We start from the raw sequence: 16,608 nt of genomic DNA on the forward strand, positions 1-16,608 counted from the left end.
GAAAATTTCCCCTCACCCTACACTGCATGTTACCTCAGATTCTGAAGACACTCCAGGATCCATTACAAGCTTCAAGCACTTTACCTTGCTTTGATATGTACCAAGACATTTCTCTTGAAAATTCAAGGTCTCTGTATTTATATGTGAACCCTGAAGAAGCCAAGGATTTTTGTTTATTTTAGTTCTTTCTTTCTTTCTTTCTTTCTTTCTTTCTTTCTCTCTCTCTCTCTCTCTCTCTTTCTTTCTTTCTTTCTTTCTTTCTTTCTTTCTTTCTTTCTTTCAGGGATACTGTTCCTATATCTAGGACTGAGGCTTCATTTGCCAATGAAGAAACTATCATAGGCAGACTTTGAATTTCTGCACTTAGTGTATATAATGTGTTCTAGAGTCTCACGAAAGTTAATCAGGGAAAATCCAAGTGGCATGGCAGCTTAGAGAAATAGGGTGTGGTCATTTGGGAAGGCTGCCTCTCCCTCTGGAAAGGCACCTGGTTAAAACGAGGCTGGGTCACAGAGTGTTGGGTCAGTAATGGCTGTCGTAGGGTAGGGATAGACGAAAGCTCTCAGGAAAGATATGGCACTCTTCCAGGGCATAGGAATCCTGATTCCTGCAGACCCACAGTGCTCATTTTGTGTGTGAACATCACTACCAAAGAGGTAATAAAAGTTTCTTGATTTCATATTTCTACAGCAAGGCAGGACCTCACTGGCTTCTAGCCAGGGATATTTCACTAGAAGATGTAGGACACTTGCAGGAGTTCTGGAAAAAGTTCTGAAAGGTATAGAAAGCCCTGAGAGACAGATACCCCAGCAAAAGAGGACCAGAGATCTCATGGGAGTAGCTCCTCATCATTCACCTCCTCTCCTATCCCTACCCCACTGTATGCCAATCCCTAGGGTTTTATAAGCTCCTGACCAGGTTGAGGGACCAAGCACAGGTCAAAAAACAAAAACCAAAACAAAAACAAAAACACCCCAGGTCTGGGCTGACAAATTATTTAAGGCATCTCAAGGGGTTTTACAATTATTTATAATCTGTGACAGTGATACCTACTTTTGTTAACTAAACTTTGTGTCATTTCTGGGGTATCATAAATAGAAATGCTTATAGTCAGGTAAGCATTCACGCAATAGATGGGTTTCCTTGACGGGAGAACTAGCCAAAGGATGTATGTCTTGAAAGTCACCAAAGATATCACTCTTACATGGACACAGATAGAAGTTAAAAAACACTTTGCCTAAAGCATATACATTTCTCCATTTTATCCATGCCCTATGAACACAGAGAAAATCCTAGTCTTTGCCTCAGATTTCAGCTCAGGGAACAGAACTGCTTATCTGAAAAGATGCAGTGGCCCTGGCCCGAAGAATATTCAGCTTTTGTCCCAGTGGAATCAAAATCCTCCTTTCCCTGTCTTGGTCCACCTTGAACTGGTTTTTAGAGAGAAACAGATTGATTGCCCTATAGTGGAGATGGCAAGAGAAACTCTAAGCCACATATTGGTAAATGCGAAGCCTCCATCAGCATCACATGCCCCTTTGGAAGCAAACGGAATGATCTTGGTTATGGTCTTCAGTTGTGTCCAAGCTATGGCCTTACCTGACTACTCATCTTCCCTCATTTGAGCCTGATCTGATGACCACACCCCATCTCTACATCAACACCAGCTCAGGTTCCTCCTTCGGACCAACTCCTTCTTGCTATGCCAAGGGCCACTCTTAGCCTCTGTTTCTGATTTTATCAGCTTTAGTCTAGCAAGTCTAGTCTAAGCTGCCATAGTGGATTATTCAAGCTGAACACATATATGTCTGCTAGCCCAACCGAGGCCCACGCACATCAGGAAGACCTAACCTCGTCCGAGGCCCTTGCTCTGGCTCAGTGCCTCTGGCATCTGTTGCACAACTGGGCACTACGGGAAGCATGGTTGCCATCCACAAAGACCAAGATGGAAAATATAAGCCATTCATTTGGCAACAATGTTGGCATCTTCTTTAATTCATGCTGCCAAGCCCTGACCAGAAAGATCTTGGCCTGTTTATTGCCCAATGCAGTCAGTCCAGACTCAAGGCGGCTCGTCATGGTGAGTAGAGCCAGGTCATGGTGGGCAGAGCCAGCTCTAATGAGATTTATACACTAAAGAAAAGGAAAAGAGAAGGTGATCCAGACTCCATATCAGCCTGTGCCCACCAGACCCAAGCTAGAGGAAAATCTAGAAAACTTCATGAAACTAAACAGGAAAAGTTTTTTTTTTTAACTATTATTATTTAGAAAATGACCAAAAATATTCTCCTCTTTAAATATTTTGATTTGGTTTTCATAGGAAAACCTGAATATGTCTTCTGCCCATATAAAGCTTGTGTGACCTTTTTCCAGGAATAATGGAAAGAGTAAGATAGACGTGGAAAAGTAAGCAACTGGAGTAGGGGACATGTTACAATATAGAGAAGAGCCGTGCCACTGCTGCCTACAGACTGATAATCCTATGTCCCAAGTGATCTTGAAAGCACCTTAAAGAAGCCAGGGAGAAAAGTAAGCACTTGCGAATACATTTCTCTCATTTTATCCTCTCCCCAAATCTTTCAAGTTAAGTGTTATTTCCCCCGTTTTGCCAATAAGGAAACTGAGGCAGCCTCACAGAAGTGAAAGCATTGCTCAAGGTTGCAAAACTAACAAGTGGTTGTGTTGGGAGATGAGCCCAGTCTACCAGACACCAAGGCTCATAACTGCCTCCAATTAAGGACTGTCATTAACTTAGACAACTGTCTTCTCCCCGAAGCATACGCCAAAAGAAGTTTACCAACATTCCAAGACAATGTCATCAGGGAGAGCACGGTCAAGTTACCATTGAAGGAGTCCTTCCAGTACGTTTCCCAAAACTAATACTGGAAGTGTTGGAAGGTGAGTTTGGTAATTGGTTGACTTTTAATAGATGATTTATTTTAAGCTGCCTGGCCTGATGATGCAACAAGGAGGGGAATGAGCTTGGTTTGCAGACAGATTTCTGATCTTCTGGGAAGTGTTTCTGCTTTAATAAGCTTTGACTCTCAAAGGAAATTCCTAAGGACACTCAGTCACCTGGCTGAGCTGCCAGGTCTGTAAATACACACCTGCCCATGTGCACACAAATGTACCAGAATAGATAATTCTGTAGTGAGGGCAGTGCTGCTTTCATCAGGGAGCAGTCTATTGTAAATAGCAAGGAGAAGACTGTTGGGAGGAAATGTGTTTTTTTTTTCTTTTAACTTGGGCCCAGTGATTGGAAACTGCAAATTAATGACCACAGATAGATTAAGAGGAGAAGAGACAAGGTTTGCTTATGTCTACGCGTGGTACTACTCAGTGATGGGTAACGCAGTGATGGGTAACTCACTCAACAGCCAAGGATAAGAAGAGGCTTTTGGCGGGGGGGAGGGGACTTTTTGATGCCAGTGGGAATGGGCAGTCTGTCTCTAAGGCAGCTGAATTCACAGCAAACTCCCATTAGAGGGGGGTTAATGGCAGGTGTATACTATGGAGGCTCTGCTTCAGTCAGATAAGAGGAGTTAAAATAAAATTTATTTCTGTATCTTTTTTAGCTCAAAGGTTTTCACTTTAAAATCACCTCTGGAAGTCTGAATGGCTCCCCACATTCTCCCCATCTGAAACTTCCCTAGAAGTTTCATGAAGAAGAAGAAGAAGAAGAAGAAGAAGAAGAAGAAGAAGAAGAAGAAGAAAAAGCAGCAGCAGCAGCAGCAGCTAGGTTGATTTCTGTGGAGAAAGATTCTAATTAAAGATTCCAGGCAAGGTATACAGAGGGAAAGAAAAACAAACACAGAATAATGGTTGGAGCAGACTATGAACGCAGGTTCTGAGTCAAGAGGGGAGCCAGTCAAGATTCCTAGGTGTTGGGTTCAAAGCATCTTTAGTGAGGATGATAATGTCATTGTCATGGTTACTTCCTGGAGCAAAGCATGCAAGATGTAGGTGTCCTGGTGTTTACGAGCAGCCTCCGTTGTTGGGGTGATAAATGCTTACAAGTTATATCAAGGTGTCCAGCTTCAGCTTGCAGGGAGGGCTTCAGGAAAAAAGGCAGTTTTAATTCCCAGTGATACCAAGTCAGAATGGGGGGGGGGGGAATTGCAATAATTAATCACCAACAAAATAAGCAAGACAGCAGAGTACAGTTTGCAAAGAGGTGAAAAACAGCTCAAAAACAATGAACAAGACCCAAACCTGATAACACAGAAAGGTGGGTTACTATTTTTCATTGAAACGTAAAATGTTTCTCTACCATCTTAATCAAAGATAATCAAAGTAAGATTCCCCTATCTTAATCAAAGATAATAAAGTAAGATTAGTCATGTTGACAAAATAAGCCTAGACTCATCAAAGTTGGCCTGATCATTTACATAAATGCAGCAAGGGTGAGTGGTAATTGACCACATAGGCCTTTTTATGTTTGCTTTATTGGAACTATTGTAAGGAACCTCAGATTAGACTTTTAAATCCCTCTTAATGCTTATAAGCCAAGCCAAGAACTTATGAGACTTCATTTGCAGTACCTGTAGATTTGGATGATTTCCTCTTTTCTTGAGATCCCCCAAATATTCTAAAGTTCCTGGGCCTGCCAAAGAGTGACATTCTGTACTCATCTATAAGACTAGGAAAACTATAAACCAGGTAACAGGCCAGCTTTTTCAAGAGGACTTTGTAAACATTGACTCCATAAAGCCAATCTTAATTCCTTAATACTGTCTAGTCATATCTGATTCTATCATACTATTCACAAATATGACATTTCAGCCAAAGCCTTGGTGATAAAACCAATTTTCTTAATTATGTCCTGTTATAAGGAGAAAAAATTCTTATTGAAATTTCAAAAAATTATATTGCAATGAAAATAAGAATATGCAATAAGAGTTTCTGAATTCTGTAGGGAGAAAAAGATAAATGTTTCACTTTAATTTACAAAGATACAACCTACTAAATTATGAATTACAAATGGCTTATGAGAAAAGAGAAAACATCTAGAAAATAGCAAAGAGAAATTATAGCCAGAAAATAAAACATTAAAGAATCAGCAGTGGTTCCAAACAAAACTATAAAAATTATAATCATTCTTCATCTGTTCATTCAGTCCCATGTAATTAATTCTTGTTCTGCTTGATCTTGGGTTAGAAATTTGATGAACTCATCAGCTTGTCCCCTAGAGTTCTGGAAATCCTCACTTAGTCTAGAGCTATGTTCTCCAAGTTATTTAAGCAATGCCATGAGAAGCCTGTATCCCAGAGTACCTGTTATAGACCTTTCCATGGTTCTCTGAGATATCCCTTTTGTTGAACACAAAGTATTCTAGCTTGTAACTAACTGTAAGAGTCTTAGGAAAGCACCAGAATACAACAATAACTATCTGTGAATCACAAAAAAATTTCAATGACCATTGTTAAAGTTTGACAAAAGTTCACTGTAAAAAAATAGTGCAATTGACAAAGAAATGTGGTTGTTTATGTGACATACAAATTTTTAGGATAATGACTGGACTTATGGCTGATAACATTATATCAAGACATATCATGGATATGGAGGGCATTAACAGCTTTCTAGGAAGTTAGTTTATATCTCTTTTAGCAAGGTAAGAGGAAAAATCCTTTGAGATTTTCCAGGGACTCTCTGAAAAGTCTCATTGTCAATTTGAGGTCAAGGAGACTTCATTTAGAATTTGATTTTAGGAAGTTGTCCAAAATGTCAAAGGTTTGAACATCTGATTAAACAAGATCACAGGTCAGTTTTTTGAGGGGGGAGAAAAAGAGACTTGGGCTTCCAAAATAATCAAAGACATAATAAAGCACTGGAAATTATTTCAATAAAACACAGAATCTGTTTCCTAGGTAGGTTATTTAAAAGGTAAAGGATCAAAGGGGCACATGCACCCCAATGTATACAGCAGGGCTATCAATAATAGCCAAAGTATGGAAAGAGCCCAAATGCCCTTCCACTGATGAATGGATAAAGAAGATGTGGAATGGGGCACCTGGGTGGCTCAGTTGGTTGAGCGTCTGACTTCGACTCAGGTCATGATCTCGTTGTTCCCAAGTGCGAGCCCCGTGTTGCACTCTGTGCTGACAGCTCAGAGCCTGGAGCCTGTTTCACATCCTGTGTCGCCCTCTCTCTCTCTCTCTGCCCCTTCCACACTCATGCTCTGTCTCTCTCTCTCTCAAAAATAAATAAACATTTAACAAATTAAAAAAAAAAAGAAGACTTACACAATGAAATACTACTCAGCGATCAAAAAGAATGATATCTTGCCACTTGCAACAACATGGATGGAACTAGAGTGCATTACACTAAACGAAGTAAGTCAGTCAGAGAAAGAGAAATATCATATGATTTCATTCATATGTGGAATTTAAGAAACACAACACATGAACATAGGGGAAGGGACACAAAAATAAGATAAAAACAGAGAGTGAGACAAACCATAATAAATTCTTAAACACAGAGAACAAACAGGGTTGCTGGTGACATGGTGGGTAGGGCATGGGGTAAATGGGTGATGGGCATTAAGGAGGGCACTTGTTGGGATGAGCACTGGGTGTCATATGTAAGTGATGAATCACTAAATTCTACCCCTGAAACCATTATTACACTAGATGTTAACCAGCTTGGATTTAAATAAATAATTTTTTAAAAAAGGTAAAAGAAACCTTTCACAATCTCTTATTAAGAATAGACCAACAGTCCGACAAAGTTCGTCTTTTTAAGAGAGAGAAAACCAAATTCTGGCTTTGCACTGGTACATGCTGATTATAAAATTCATTTTAAACCTTATAATAAATCCATTCAATCTTAGCTAGCTTGACCACATGAGATATGATTCTCTCTCTGTGCGCTGTCCCAACCTTCAGTCCCCAACCCTTTACATCTTTCTGAATCCATTCATGTTTTTGTCCCTCACTTTTACCTTTCTCATTCTGAAACAATCTTTAAACAATGACTTTAGGACAGAATTACTTTTTTCTCCTTAACAAAAACAATCTGACATTCCTTAAATACTTGGCATTCAGAGTTTTTATTTCTTCACCCTTACTGTTTCTTGTAGCTTAATTTACATATATTGATTATACTTTTCAATCCTTAATAACTTTTATTTTGCAGAGAAAACTAAGAAGTAGACTATTGTAAACTGTCATATACCAGCACTGTGTAGTTAAATTAGAATACTTATCAACATATTATCTCACAATTTCTAGAGGCATATGTTTCCTCATAGTATAATTTCTCAATGTGACAAAAAGATCATGTTTATTAATAGATTCAAATATCTTTAATCTCTCCGCATAAATAAGAAACCCAAAGTAGATAAATTTAAAGTTATGTTCAGTAACTAATGGCTCGGCATTTTATCTTATCTAAAAACGATGTAGATATTCAATGGATATCTGTCATTTAACAAAACTTAGGATAGCTTTAAGGTTTCAAATTACCAAAAAGATTTCGGAAACTACCTCTAAGCAGTTATACACTGAAACACAATTATGATTGGAGTGAAGTATAAGAGCAATGATTAAATTTGATTAAAGTCAAATCTGTAAAGTTTTACACTCCTCAACATCTAATAAATATATTAGCGTATTTAATTAATAAACTCAAATAGCCTAAAAATATATGCTTGCATCATAGGGCTGTTAACTCAGAAGACACAGTTGTTTTTGTTAAGCCAGCAATATTAAACTGATGTTATTTACCAAAGAGTTACCCAAATGATGTGAACTTGAAAAATACTTGGATTCGTTTCTGTGTTTCTCAGTTTTAGGAATATTTAATTTATTTAAGTATTTATTTCTTTTTCTCCAAGCCAATTAAAACAGAACTCTTTTAAGGAATTTTATAAATGAACTTGGCATACCATCCAGAGGCAAGAAAATACGACGTTATGTAACATGCATACCTAGGCATACGTAAGCTAATACACAGATACAAATAGAGACCTTATAGCACACAGACATTCAAAAACTCACTAGTTCATACAAGAGTTCTTTTCATCTTTGCCCCACTTTTTATTCAAACTACGTTTCTGTGTGGAATGTTATTTGTCCACTATAAGGGCTAAAGCTTTTTCTTAATATTTGTGGGACAGATCTTCAAGTTCTTTCCGCTGCCGTGATGTGTAACCACACAGAGGCTGCGCACAGTTCAGCCTCAGGTGACTGTTTCAATGGACTGAGACGTTACTTTTGAGAGGCTGGGTGTGCTGAGGAAATGGCAGTGTGGGTTTGCTAAGGGGGAACAGTGGTCTTATCAGGAGAAGAAATAAATTTCTCACATTTTATGACAGGAAGCAGTAGTACAAGTAGAAGAAAGCACCCCTCGGCTGACAGCCAGAGTTATTTCCTCGGATGTTTGTGTTTGAGGGAGATGGCTTTCAGGTCTCTGAGAAGACAGTTCTGGGGTGTAGAAGATTTGCATTCTCAAAGAGGGAGGAGAAGGATGTAACCTTTGCAAGTAACTGCTCTGGGGGCACCTGGGTAGCTCAGTCCCTTGAGCATCCCACTGTTGGTTTCAGCTCAGGTCGGATCCCAGGGTCATGGACTGAGCCCCGCCTCAGACTACACTCTAAGCACGGAGCCTGCTTGAGATTCTCTTTCCCTCTGCCCCTCTCCCTTTGCCCCTCTCCCTCACTTGTGCTCTCTCTCTCTAAAATAAAAAAAAATAATAATAATAATAGTAAGGGCATCTGGGTGGCTCAGTCAGTTAAGGGTCCGACTTAATCTCATGTCACGATCTCACAGTTCATGAGTTTGAACCCTGCGTCGGGCTCTGTGCTGACACTTCAGAGCCCGGAGCCTGCTTCCTATTTTGTGTCTCCCTCTGTCTCTCTGCCCCTCCCCTGCTTGTACTCTGTCTCTTAAAAATAAATTAAAATGTTTAAAAAAATTTAATTTTGTTAGGGCGCCTGGGTGGCTCATTCGATTCGGCGTCTGACTTCAGCTCAGGTCATGATCTTGTGGTCCGTGAGTTCTAGCCCCATGTCGAGCTCTGTGCTGAGAGCTCAGAGCCTGGAGCCTGCTTTGGATTCTGTGTCTCCCTCTCTCTCTGTGCCCCTCTCCCGCTCATGCTCTGTCTCTCTCTTAAAAATAAATAAACATTAAAAAAATTAATTTTGTGAAGGGAGTCTTCTAAGCTAGCTGATCTTTTCTGGTGTCCTTCTTTGGGTATGATCTTCCCATACTGGTAATAGGATATTTGTTTAAGGTGAGAGCTCTTTAAAAATCTTTTCAAATACAAAAGCTTTTCTAAACCAAAGGATCTGCTGTCTGGCCAACGGTGATTTAAGATCTCAAAAGGGATACTTGTTTCAAAGTGTGGCTCAAAGCCAATAAGTCTTTCTACGACTTGGCCATGGACACAAGAGGCATCCCCCAAAAGGTGGGGAAGATGAAGCCCCATGATCCAAAGTCACTTCTGATGCTAGCCAAAGAGAAAGAAAGCAAAGAAGCTCATTCCAACAGGTGATGAGGATGGTGTTTGCGTAAACTCGTGTCTCCAATTCCGCAGCCCCCCAAAATGAGATGCCTCCAACCACAGACGTTCCTGTCTGTCACACCAGGCAGACGATGCCGGAATGGGACCTCCCCGCACTAGCAAGGCAATGTAGAAACAGAGGAGGAGGCATTATGGACCAAGATCCTTTATTTGGATTTAAGACAAACCCTCTAACAGCCAGCAATGGTTAGTCGGACACCAGCAGCAAAGGGGGTACCCACTCTTATTCTTGCCTGCAGACCACAGATTCCCATGCCTCCAACCTAATAGCCTCTTTTGAGCACAGCTCCCAAAATGTGCAGCCCCAGGCCGACAGAAAACCAGACAGTGAATGCTCTCCCTAGATGCAAACCAAGCAAGCTCTCAGGACACAAAACAAGACACACAGTACACAACAGCCATCCCCGCGAGGGAAAGGACCTAAGAGCACTCAAACCAAGAGCCACAACATACAAAGAGCTAGTTTGTAGAAGTGGTTTCTCCTGCTAATTTGAGTCTTGGCAAGAAAAGAAACGGAGCGACGCTATTGCTCAACCAGACCCTGAGCACCAGTAGGGAAATTTACCCGTCTGCTGGGTCAGAGGTCCTCAGATCTCAGCAGCAGTCTCTGATCACCACTGAAACTGTCAGAGGAAAACTTTTCTTCTTCTAACTTGTGTCTAGTCATTGGGGGCCTGCAAATTAGCTGACAATAGATAATCAGGAGAAAAGACGAGGAAATCTATGCACGCAGGTGGAAATGCTCAGTGATGAGAAATCCACTCAATAGCCGGAGATAAAAAGGTTCATGTAGCAAAATTTCACAAAGGGGTGGTAGTGGTGGTGCCCAGGGCTTTAATAGGAAGGCATGAAGGTTCTGCTATGCCTTTTGGTGCTACTGGGAATGGGCAATCTGTCCCCATGGCAGCTGAATTTGCAGGAAACTCCCCGGGAGGGGGATTAACGGTAGTTGTATTTTCTGGAGGCTCTGTTGTAGCCAGATAACGGCAATTTAGATAAGATTTCTTTCTGCATCTGCTTTAGCTAAAATGTTTGATCTTTGACATTATCTTTATAGCAACCCTGGGGGTCTGAGTGGGTGCCTGCAAGATTTAAGACTCACATCATTACAAGAACTTTAAAAAATGAAAACTTCCTGGGTCCTTCCTGAAGCAAGTTTTAAGACAGGCAGTATTTCTGTGATGGGCTTGAGAGCTTTGGGAAGGTTCACTGAGGCTCCTGGTGACAGAGACTTTGCTGCCTCATACAAAGGCACTGTGGGGTCATCAATACAGTCTCCACACAGGCTGAGATCATCCTGGGCCTCATTTCAACAATGTAAGTGTTGGCTCCTATGCCCACAGTGAGGGCTGGTATTTCACTTCCTTAAGTCCTCAAGATCCAAGCCCATTACTTGTCTTCAAAAAATTATTGTGCAATATCTCAAGACTTAAGTAATACCAGTTTTTGAACTGTTTATATATATATATATATATTGGTTTTGCCTTTTACCCACCACAAGCAGGAAAAGTAGACTATTTATATTTTGGGGTCACAAATTGATCTTATAACCGCAAACACACACTTCCAAGGAAATACTGTTATCAGTGGAAATCTCTAGAAGAAAAGGTGAAGTTCAAAGTACTAATTTCAATATTCTCTATTACTTTGAATTCGTGCTATTTGGCTGCAAGGAGAACATACTTCCTGTTTGTGAAAGCCGTGTTCACAACTTCAGCAACTCTGCAGTTATTAAGATAGCTAAGGAGGACATGTCCTCAAAAAACCGTGGTCTCAAATTCATCAATTCAAACTGCTTGTACAGAACACGAAGTGTAGAAATTAAAGATAAATGAACCACCAGGTGATCTTTTTTTAGGAGACAGCAAGCCCCATAAAAGAAAGGCAGGTATATGTCTATAAGGTAGACTCTCAGGATGAAATTTCTTAAGGATAGGGACCATGGATTAGAGTTCACAAACTTGCAGGAACACCAGAAATCAATAGCAATGAAGGATAACAATGCAGACTTAATGGTTCAGAGTTTGGGAAACTTCTTCATAGAACTGATTTAGATATTACTAATTAGTGGTACAAGTCCTGGCTCCTCAAAATATTATCAAAATAACTTATTGTTACTAGATAATGCCTTCTTGGGGGAGGGAGATCGCCCTGTACATTGTAGAATGTTTCACAGCAATCTTGACCTACACCCTCTAGCACCCCAGTCATGACTATCAAAAATGTCTTGTTCCCTGGGAGGGAAAATCGGACCCCGTTGAGAGCCGTTGCTTAACAGGTAACAGAGAACACTACTTTGACGGTCTTAGCAGGGGCTTAGAACAGGGAGGTCAAGGTTGAGAACATTTTCAGATTGTGAAGTCTGGTTCTTTCAATGGGTGTCTTTCAGTGAAGGGGTTGGGAGGTCTGGTTAGGGTTGGGCGAGGATGGTAATACAATCCTTAGGATTAGTGAACCCAACAAGGTGAAGATTTTGAGGTGAGGGCTTTGAAAATGCTCAAATTGATGTAAAATTATCCTGTGATCTTTTCAATCAGTGGGTTTCTGGGGAAGTTCCTGGAATGAACAATAAAGTTATTCGTAACTATTACCTTCCTGGGCCATAGCTTTCTGGAACACTAAACTTAGGCTGATGAGCACCCTAGAATAGTAAAGCCATGTCAGTGTAGACTGTATGGATTTAAATGGTTTGGGTCCTTGGTGGATTTTTTTAAGTTTTTTCCTCCCTCAGGCTGCTACCTGCCTTTTTGCCTACGATTACCGCTTTCAGAAAGAGCCAATACGGAAGAGACCACAGAGGCAAAGGTGAAGTCCCTGCAAGGGCTTCACCCTGGTTTCACTACACTACTAGCTATGTGACCTGGCTGAGCCACACCCTTGCTTGAAACCTCGGTTTCTCCATCAACATATTAAAGTTAATAATAGTATCGCTCCATCCGGTTGTGGCAGAGTTTGAATGAAATAATATATGTCTAGTGCTGTGAACTTAACATGCATCCAGTGGGTGTAAACCAACTATGCAAAACTGTGAAGAAATACCACAGCAGCTGTATACCTATGCGTGGACCATCATGCTTTGGGGTCCTCCCTCATCGTCTTTCCCATGAGTTCTAAGAAAAGCCTGAGTTTAAAAATCAGCTGACATGCTCTCTCTGCACCCTGGAAATATCAGAGAGTGAGAGTGGCTAAGTGTTCTAAATTCCTCTACCCGTATTCTTAACTGAGCATGCTCTTTGGTCACCGTGAAAATGTGTGGGGTGACTTAGGCTATAGTTTAGTAATGTCACTGCTATGAAAGTTGATGAACTTGAGGAAGGTTCAAAGCTACTTTTCTGAAACTCATCCACTAGAATATTCATTTGACCTATTCCCCATGGTATGTTTTATTCCCTTTTTTTTTTTTTTTACTTTTATTTATTTTTTTTCTCCACGGTATGTTTTAAAGACAACACCTTGCTTTAATACCGATGACCTTGAATCTAGGACACTGTAGACTTCTACTCTTTGTTCTCTCTTAATTCTGAAACAGGTCATATGCTACAAGTGGGAGACTCACTTGTACTGTGCCACGTGCAGACTGAGGCACTTCATATAATTTTCTCATTCAATTCTCACTCTGTAAGATAGATACGGTGATAGGAAATCTGATACTCATAGAGTCAAAGTAACTTGCTGAGGAGAACCCACTGATACATGGATGGAGGCAGGATTTAAGCCTATGTCTACTGGGCTCCAAAGTTGGTAATTCCTGTGCTACAGCCTATACTACACCCTATACATCTCTTTCCCAAAACAACAACAAACCAAAAAACCCAAAGATATCAAACACATCCTAGTCATGGTTTTACAGAGCCTGGGTCCCCATACAGTATTTGACCAGATTTACCGTTTTCTGGAATGTTGGCAAGGAATGGACCATCTGGCAAAGTGCTAGATCTAAGCTGACCATTGGAGGACTGAAATAACTGAACACCAGCCTGAGGGAACCACAATGTCAGTCAAGTAGCATAATCTTAACAGAGGAATGACATAGATCCAGTCCATTGGTTAACAATTAATTGCTATCAATGGGATGAGGAGGGGGAAAAAGCCCTATACACCCTCCTATCCCCCAGTGCATTTTGAGGGCTATAAACATTTGGCAAAGAAATATTAAAATAGCAAAGATTATCAAGGCACCTGGACGGCTCATTCAGTTAAACACCCAACTCTTGATTTCAGCACAGGTCACCATCTCATGGTTTGTGAGTTTGAGCTCTGTGTCTGGCTCCATGCTGAGGGCATGGAACCTGCTTGGGATTCTCTCTCTGCCTGTCTCTGCCCCTCCCCTGCTTGTGTATGTGTGTGTGCACTCTCTCTCTCTCTCTCTCTAAATAAATAAATAAATAAACATTAAAAAAAGGTTATCAGCAAAATGATAATAAATTAGGGAATTTCACTAGATAACAATGTTATTGAGGAGTGACACTGGAATGAAATATCTTCAAGCAAAGTATCTTCAAGAGTAGTTTTTCTGGGGTAGTGCCTTCTCTTTTTTTCTGGCGATAGTGATGTTATTGTTTTCAGGAAAGGTGATTTAGTAAATGAGCAATTAATGCAACTCGAGTTTTAGATCTCCATAAGTTGTTTGTTTGTTTTTTTTTTAAGCATGAATCAGAATTTTTTATTCTAACTCAGCTCTGCCAATTTTATCTGTGTGATTCTGTGCAAGTAACCTAATCTCTCTGGGCCTCAATTCTCTCCTCTATAAGAAAGAAGGTTTGGATATATGATGTGGAGCAGGACCCTTCCTGATCTTGAGTCAAACTGATTCAAAAAGTAGATGTTATTAACGGACTAGTGCCCTCTGCAGGCAACTTGTTCCGAATGTGAGAACCCATTAAAGGGGATGTTAGCAAAATTCTCGTGGTGTATTTAACCTTGTGGCTTAGTGTCCAACAATTGTATTTTGTTATCCAATAAACCACGGTTGTGAAGCAATTAAGTTTTCAGATTTTGTTTAGATCTCATTTCACAGATAAGGCACATGAGGACTATCATAGCTGGGAACTTTTCCAATCCCTTCAGAGTAAGGTTGGGGCTTGAATACAAGTCTCTTGATACTCTGTTCAATGGTGTCCAGTGGTGACCTTTCCAGCCTTTTACAGATGTCTTCAAAATGCTCTTTCCTCCCCTTGTCAGGTAGCACTGGAACTCAGCATTTTCTAAATATTCTATGTACTTACTACCTTTAAGAGTTGATGAACTCTGGATTTTTCCATTAGAACAGGAAACGGCCGCTTCACCATTGCCTGGTAATTAAGTGAGCACCTTGTTGTAAAGTTGCTTTCTTGCAACTTTTCTTGCTACTGACGGGGAGGTCGTTTACTGACATTGCCAGCAGAAAATGTATGCATGCTCAATATCGGATTGATTCACTTTCAGTGCAAGGACTGCTAAAAATTTTAATCCTTCCTGCTGAGACCAATTCAGAAGTTGGGACACACTCTTCATTGCTAAGGTGGAGGACACAGAAAAAATGTCCTGGACAGCTTTCAGTAAAAATCTGAGTCTGTGTAAGCCTGCTTTAAATATTTTTAAAATTAACTCACATTTCAGTTTTTACTATTTCACAAGCGATGTTTGTGCCTTATAGAAAGTTATAAATTCAGATAAAGAAAAATAAGAAAATTACAGCACCATATTCCTACCACCCACCGATTACCACTGTTAACATACCTGTGCCTATATCCTGAAAGCTGTTTCTGTGCTTTGATGGGGTTCAGGGATATTGAGCCAGAATGTACCATTTTGGCATGCAGCTTATTTGAACTAAAGGCATTCAAGACCTAACACACTCAAGAAGAGCTTTTTAGGGCCGCCTCAGTGGCTCAGTCAATTGGGCACCAAGTCCTGATTTCGGTTCAGGTCGTGATCCCAGAGTCATGGGATTAAGCCTCACGCTGGGCTCTGCAATGGGCATGGAACCTGCTTAAGTTTCTCTCTCCCTCTCCCTCTGCCTTTCCCCTGTGTGCACATTCTCTCTCTCTCTCTCTCTCTCTCTCTCTAAGAAAAGAAAAGAAAAGAGAGCGTTTTACCTCTCCCTTAACTCCATAAAAAAATTTAGATAGGGAGCCTGTACCAGGGAAAGCACTACTACCAGAGATAACTTTTTACGTCAGAAACACTTCTCTGCATGGCATGGCAAACACCTGATTGCCAAACATACGCTTTTCCAACCTTCCTATGAATCACTTCCCTTCCTTGTGAAGCCCCCAAACCCTACACCCTTCTCCTTAGCTCATGATGGCATACAAACCTTGATTTGCCACCTTTGACCATCTCATGTCTGTGTGAAGCTCCTGTACATACAAAATTAAACGTGTTTTTCTCCTATGAATCTGTCTTATGCTGATTTAATTACTAGGCCAGCCAAAGAATCTAGAATCTACACACATATAAATATACGTACACATATTTTTACGGAAAGGTGATCACATGCTGTCTGTAACCTGCTTTCTTTAATGATATCAATCTTTCCTTGCCAATACATCTTCCTCTGATCTAAAGTTCAGTCTGTATTCAAATTTCCCCTGCTTATCCACAAAAAGTCACTTTATAGTTGACTTCTCCAAACTGAACTCCAACTTGGGACCTTGCATTGTACCTAGTCATTATGTCCCTTAAAAATCTTTAATCTAGTGTGATTCCTTCCCTCTCTTTATCATTTTTTTTTCATTAAACTTTGTTAAAGAGAAGAGGGCAGGATGAGATTTTGTGTGTTTTTCTTTCCTTTTCTCTTTCAGATTTTATTCGTTACATACATCAGACTTTTAGGAAATCTCTCCATTCGGTCTTATCTTCCCCTGCAAAAGATACTGCTTTAATGGCATAATGGATGGTCAACTGTCTCAATCTGAAGTTTTTAGCCTAAAATGAAATCTGGAAGGCTGATCAAAAGTCTCTATTTTTCTTTCCTTTCTCCCTCTTCTCCCATTCCCCCACCCTCAGAACAGAGGAAATCAACCAAAACGATGTCAGGCCCTGTGATAAGCTATAGTTATAAACAAAAAAGGCCTGGCCTTTATTCTCAAGGGGCATAGAGTC

The sequence above is a fragment of the Acinonyx jubatus genome, chromosome A1, assembly GCF_027475565.1.
Source record: "Acinonyx jubatus isolate Ajub_Pintada_27869175 chromosome A1, VMU_Ajub_asm_v1.0, whole genome shotgun sequence".
Taxonomy (NCBI): domain Eukaryota; kingdom Metazoa; phylum Chordata; class Mammalia; order Carnivora; family Felidae; genus Acinonyx; species Acinonyx jubatus.